Source organism: Phascolarctos cinereus, unplaced genomic scaffold (genome assembly GCF_003287225.1).
Source record: "Phascolarctos cinereus isolate Bilbo 61053 unplaced genomic scaffold, phaCin_HiC Scaffold_4;HRSCAF=312, whole genome shotgun sequence".
In the NCBI taxonomy this organism is placed as follows: Eukaryota; Metazoa; Chordata; class Mammalia; order Diprotodontia; family Phascolarctidae; genus Phascolarctos; species Phascolarctos cinereus.
This window is the reverse complement of record NW_027555847.1, coordinates 383,362,121-383,369,413: the sequence shown is the minus strand read 5'-3', so window position 1 is coordinate 383,369,413 and position 7,293 is coordinate 383,362,121. Positions and strand designations below refer to the sequence as shown.

Genomic DNA, 7,293 nt, shown 5'->3' with positions numbered 1-7,293 from the left:
TCCTAAGGCATCTTCCATACATTTATCTTGGGAACATGATGGGCCATAAGAAGCATTACAATTCATCTGTGAGATGACATCCAGTGGGAATTGGCAAAGCCGTTCATGCAGAGGGCTCATTTTGGCCTTTCTGTCTTGCATATCTATTCCTCAATCCATTGCAATTGCTGCCTCCCTCTCAATTTTTCTATTCTCAATGAGCCTGTGAAAATTCAGCTAGCCACAGTCCTACATTTACCATCTGTCAGATGTTGGATTGCTCCTGGTGTGTTTACAAACTACCTCACACATGTTATTTTTTTCCCTAGAGCATCCTTTCAGGAATTATATAGATATAGGTTTCTGATTGTTTTCATTAAAACATATTAAGAAACAATATGGCATTCTGCTTGGTCAACATTTGTTGTATAAATTTATAGGAAAAATATTTAAGTTTTATTCCTGGTACCATACATACATACATATACATATACATACACACACACACACATACACACACACATATATTTCCATATTATCCTTTAGTTATAGTCAAGTAGATTAGTTCTCTTGGGATAGGTGCCATTTGTTTGTGTTTATAGGTAATGGATGAATTTCTGGCTTGTGTTGCATGATATCTAAATATTAATTTGAAAAATGAAAACTTTGGTTACTATTTGGATGTTTTTGTTTACATTATTTTTTTTTTAAAGCTTGTGGATGTGTTCATTTTCTGAAAATTTTTGGCCCTCGATGATGTAATGATCTTTGTGTCTGAACTTTAGGTTTCTGTCCTGAACTTCAAATTGAAACTACTTTCCTTTCAGTCATCTGAACCTGGATTGGACAAGTTGTTTCCTGATTTTTGACAGTATCTCTTACCAAGTCTCTCTTTTCCTGGTCCTTTCTGTCCATCTGGTCAGATTTCTTTAGTGGTTCTTCCTCTCTTCGAAACCATTCTTGGCTGATGATCTAATAAAGTTCTTATTTTTCTATCTATATCAGCAGATGTATATTGGTTGTCCTATTTCTTCTCCTATTTTTCTGTTTCCCCAACTTTCAAATTTCTCCACTATAGCTTCCGACCCAACTTCTTATCTCCACCCTTCTTTCTTACTCTTTTTCAGAATCCTTTTATTGCTTCATTTTTATTTTATCAGTTGTACTAGGATGCAGGCTTTCTACCTTCACATCCTAGATTTCACCAACACCGCACCCCCCCCCCGTTCCAACCCCCAATCTATCAAAAAGAATTTAAATTCTCTTATATGCACTTTCCTTCTGACCTTCTCCTTCTCTTGACAACATTTACATCTTAGCTCCTTGTGGACAGTAAAACTGGCACTTATTTTGTGGAGGGATACTTTCACTAAATAGCAACATTAACCACTCATTTGATCATTTTAGTCATGCTTCTTATGATCACCATATAAATGTATAATTTGGCAAATTTTTATGCCTAGAAAATGTATACAAATCTCCAAGTGTGGGCACATGACATTACACCACTATTGAATGTTTCATATCACTTTCATGTCCATTATCTCATCTAACCTTCATCATGACTGTGTGAGGTATGGAGAATGTGCATTATTGTACTGATTTTATGTGTCAACAAGGTAGGGGTCAAAGTAGTTAAGTGACTTGACCAAAGTCACACCGTGAATGATGTTTTCTGTTTTGTTTTAAACTTCTTGATAGCATTTGGTATTTTTTCCCCTTTATTTTACTAATATTTTTACTACTATAGTAAAATATAAATATTTTACTAATATTTTTACTATTTCCTTCAATTTTAGCCTCTACCACACTTTGTCTTTCTTAATTTTATGAGTGTATTATATTCTCCAAATGAAGTGTAAGTTCCTTCGGGAATAGCTCTGTTTCTCTTTCATTCATATCTATCATGGCTAATGGAATATAGTTGAGAGTCAGAACAACATATTGGGAGAGTGTTAGACTTGAAGTGTGAAAGATCTTCCATTTAAATTCTGCTGACTCAGCTCTGTGTGATCACAAATAATGCCAACGTTTCTGAACCTCAGATATATGGTTAAATCTCTAAGTCAGTGACACTGCATCAGCTGCGTTGAAGAATAGCTGCTGGTGGCCTGGGCAGGGGAGGGGATGTTGGTCGGTGAGCTAGAGGCTGAGGAGAGGGGTGTAGTGGCGGATCTGATGACTGCCATTGATTATTACACTTCTTGGCCTGACTTTGCAACACACCATTCCTGGAATTTCTCATTTTACCATGCTTTTGTGGAAATACTCCATTGATATTTAGAACACTGGAATGATGGAAATATATTCTCTACAAAATAGCTCAAGAGAAGAACCTTGAAGGCTATGTGGGATTTGCGAATCTCCGAAATCAAGAATATAGAAAATCTGTGAAGAGAGGGTTTGAATTCATGCTTATGGTAGTAGGAGAATCTGGATTGGGGAAGTCAATGTTAATCAACTCATTATTCCTAGCAGATCTGCATTCTTCAGAGTACCCTGGTCCCTCACACAGAATTGAAAAGACTGTACAGGTGGAACAAGCCAACATTTTAATCAAAGAAGGTGGTGTTCAGTTATTACTCACAATAATGGGTACTCCCTGATTTGGCCATGCAGTGGACAATAGTAATTGTTGGCAGCCTGTTATTGACGACATTGACAGTAAATTTGATGATTTTCTGAACACAGAATCTCAGGTGAACAGACTGCAGATGTCAGACGACAGGGTGCAGTATTGTTTATACTTCATTGCCCCTTCAGAACATGGCCTCAAGCTGCTGGACATCGAGTTCATGAAGCAAAAGTCATCCCCTGCAGACACGGGGACCCCTGAGGAGTGCCAGCAGGTCAAGAAGCAGATAATGAAAGAAATTCAGGAGCATGAAATTAAAATATAGGAATTTCCAGAAACAGATGATGAAGAAAATAAGTTTGTTAAAAAGATAAAGGGGAGCAACTGGGTGGTGGATAGAGACCATCCTGGAGTCAGGAAGACCTGAGTTCAAATATGGTCTCAGAATAGACACTTGACACTCACTAGCTGTGTGACCCTGGGAAAGTCACTTAACCCCAACTGCCTCACCTAGGTCGAGGAAGATGAAAGATTGTTTACCTCTTGCTGTGGTTGGTAGTAATACCATCATTGAAGTTAAAGGCAAAAGGGACCGAGGAAGGCAATATCTTTGGGGTGTTGCAGAAGTTGAAAATGGAGATCATTGTGATTTCACGATTCTAAGAAACATACATGTTTTAAGAACCCATGTGCAGGACCTGAAGGACACGACTAACAATGTGCACTATTAGAACTACAGGAGCCAGAAGCTGGCAGCCCTGACGTACAACAGAGTGGACAACAACAAGAACAAAAGACAGCTGACCAAGAGCCCCCTAGACCAAATGGAAGAAGAAAGAAAGGAGCATGTAGCCAAGAAGAAGATAGAAATGGAAATGGAGCAGGTGTCTGAGATGAAGGCCCAAAGAAAAGGGTTCAGAAGCTGAAAGACTCTGAAGCCGAGCTCCAGTGGTGTCATGAGCAAATGAGAAAGAACCTAGAGGCTCAGCACAGGGAATTAGAGGAAAAACAGTATCAGTTTGAGGATGACAAAGCCAACTGGCAAGCTCGGCAGTGGATTTTGGAACAGCAAAACTCAGAACTTTGGAAAAGAACAAGAAGAAAGGAAAGATCTTTTAAAGCCATTAGTGACCACCAGTTCTGTATTAGTTGCCAATATGCCAGCCTGTACATCAGTGTTTCTTGGATCTATTTGACCAATTTTGCACCATTTGTATCCATAATGATGGATTTAATAATATGGCAAAGTTTCTATCATTTCTTTATTTCTTTATTTATTTTTCCAGTTGATGGAAATTAAGATGCCTTGAATTGTGTAGCCGTGTTATGTACTCAGAAGGAAACATATTTAAGTACCTTCCAATTTTTTTTAAGTAGATGTCTTTGTTTAATGCAAGAGAACATTTTACTGTTCTACAATCATGTTCTGGTGGTTTGAGAGTTTACAGGATATTCCAAAATAAAAGGATTCTGGAATGTTTGCGTGCAGGAGAAATCACTACACTCTGATATGAACTCTCTCTCTCTCTCTCTCTCTCTCTCTCAGAATTCTCCCCAGATGAGAATGTGATCTAGTCTAACACAACTGACCTTTTTTTTTTTGACACTTCCATTGTTTAAAAATACACATGGCAAAAACAAAAACAAAAACAAAACCGTATAAGCTTCCAGTGCATGTAAAGCTTTTAATAACAGACTTCCTTGTTTTGGATTCTTTAAATACATGCTCTTCTTAATTTAGCAACTTCTTTACCCAGAATACTCTCACTACTGCTTCATTTTTATAATAACATTTAAATTTAGATATTTTCTGTACATTGGACCTGCTAAAAATAGAATATAGCATCTTTCATATGCTATACCAGTGAGTAAAACTTTCCTTCAACTCTGTTTTCACATTTTATTGTAAGTAGCAGGAAAAACGCATTAATAGGTAATTTCTAGACAAAAATGTGGAGTTAACTACGAACTTGTTTCTACCTGTGTGCAGTCTCTTCTTTATTTTACTAGAAATGGGAATCATGGCCTCTTGAAGAGAAAAAAGTCACCGTTCTGCATTTAGCTGTCTTCATATATTGAAGTTCTATATTTTTTGTTTATATTGTAAAAAGTTACATAATAAAAAATATTGTGATGTTAAAAAAAGACTCTAAGTCAGTGGTGTGAAAGCTGTGGCTTCTAGGCCACATGTGCCCCTCTAGGTCCTCAAGTACAGCCCTTTGGCTGAATCAAAACTTCTGAACCTGAGAACCTAGAAGACCACATGTGGCCCGAGGCCCCAAGGTGGAGGAAGCGCTCACAGTAGCAAATGTTACAGCAACGACAGCCTATAGCTATTGAAATATTGGCATATAGCTAATTGTAAAGGAGAAAGCAAATAGTAGTCACTTCATTAAAACATGTCTTATATTGACTTTGATCTGGGTAGAAGCATTATAGAGACTCTGCAGAAGAACTCAGGGTTCGGTATATCTGGGTTGTTCTTGGTAGGGTCAGCTCTTTGAAAACAGCAAAGTTAGTTTTCAGTGCTTCTACTGAGGGACTACAGCCTGGGGGGTATTCCTATCCCTGAGGGCCGGAGGGAAGAGGTCAAAAGGAAACCTTCTTTAGGGTTTGCTGGCACATTTTGACTACCTGGCCCACTTCTATGTACACCTCTTGCCCCCACCCTCCCAGTAATGTGCCCTTTTACTTTTGCAATAATGTCCGCTGACCTCATTAAGTCCTCATTGTCCTCTTACTCATTCCATCCACTTGCATTGCCATCTTTTCTGGAGAGAAAAACTCTGAGACCTTTTCACACAGGGATGCAAATAACTGATAAGATTTCATATATTAACCCCCTCAGGGGAAATTTGCTCCTAATAGACAAATAGCCACAAGAAAAATAGCAGCTCATTTTGTACAGTGCGTTGGAGCAGAATAAATTGTGCACAGTCACCTATTCTATCTCATATAAAATTGATTCCACACTCTGATCATGGGGAAGCCCATGGTATATGGTACATCAGCGATGCTAAAAAAAAAAAAGCCAACAACAACAAAAACAAAGCAAAACAAAAAACTAGTTTGGTGCAGAATTAACCATAAATTAACCATTATGTCATTTTCAATGAACTATTTGTAAAAAAAATCCTTAACTCTTTATTAAATCCTTCTTTCCTTTCTTCACTGCCACTCTTATTTCCATACTGTCGTTGCTTAATCAATGAGTATGCTCAATCAATGCAACTAGTTTTAACATTTATCTGAAATGATACATCCTGAATTATTTCAATTTGTACAATATCACCCTCAAACCAAGCTATGGGCTTTTGGGGGTATATACATAGTATTGCAATTACTGGGCCAAAGGGTACACAAATTAATATTTTGGCATTTTGGCATAGTTCCAAATTGCTTTCCAGAATGGTTGGACTAGTTCACAGCTTTACCAACAATGTATTAGTATACTTGTTTTCCTAAAGTCTAGCATTTGTCATTTTTAAAATTTTTTATCATCTTAACCAATGTAGGGGCTACCCCAGAGTAGTTTTAGTTTTCATTTTTCTAATTATTATTAGTGATTTAGAGCATTTTAAAAGTATCTCTTTTGATAACTTGGATTTCTTTCTCTGAAAACTGCCTATCTATATGTTTGAACATTTATCAACTGGAGAATGGCTCTTATTCTTGTAGATTTGATTCGTTTCTATATATATCTTAGAGACCAGATCTTTATCAGAAAAGTACTAAAAGAATCCCCTTCCACCTCATTTCCTGATTTTCTTTTAATTTTAATTGCATTGCTTTTGTTTGTGCAAAATTTTTTAAAAATGTAATTAAATTCTCCATTTTAGCTCCTCTGATTCTCTCTATTTCTTGTTTACTCATGAACTTTTCCCCTATCCACAAACCTGACAAGTAATTTCTTCCCAGCTCCACTAATTTGTTTATGATATCACTTTTTTATGTGTAAATCATGAATCCATTTTGAGCTTATCTTCGTATATGTTGATCTATGCCTCATTTTTGCCAGACTACTTTCCAATTTTCCCAACAATTTTTGTCAAATGCTGAGTTCTTGTTCCAAAAGCTGGGATCTTTGGTTTTATTGAACATGAGGTTACTGTGCTCATTTATTTTTATTCATTGTGTACCTAATGTGTTCTCCTGGTCATCCATTTTATTTCTTACCCAGCACCAAAATTGTTTTGATGCTTACAGCTTTATAGTATGGTATGAGATCTGGTACTGCTAGGCTCCTTTCCTTCCTTTTTTTTTTTTTCCATTTATTCCTTTAATACCCTTGACCTTTTGTTCCTCCAGATAAATTTTGGTATTTTTTTTTCTAACTCTAAAAATCAATTTTTGGTAGCTTGATTCCTACAGCACTGAATAAATAAGGTAATTAAGGTAGCACTATCATTTTGATTATATTGGCTTGGCCTACATATGAGCAATTAATTTTTTCCAATTGTACAGATCTACTTGCATGTAGTGTTTTATAATTAGGGGGCAGAGAGGTATTTTAGTGGATAAAGCATTGAGTCTGTAGTCAGGAAGACCCAAGTTCAAATCTGGCCTCAGACATATACAGGGTTTATATCTGTTGTGGTAGAGCAATAGCCTAACTCCTGGTCCTACATAAGTTGAGGCAGCTTGATGGTACAGCTAGATGGAGCTGTAGAGCTTTGGTTATGAAGACTTGAGTTCAAATCTAGACTCAGATATTTACTAGTTGTATGACTTTGGGAAAA

General features: G+C 36.9%; 1 pseudogene; it reads left to right on the top strand.

The window, feature by feature from the left end:
• The first annotated feature begins 2,309 nt into the window (after window positions 1–2,309).
• Window positions 2,310–3,702, top strand: LOC110208007 (septin-7-like; annotated as a pseudogene).
• The last annotated feature ends 3,591 nt before the right edge of the window (window positions 3,703–7,293 follow it).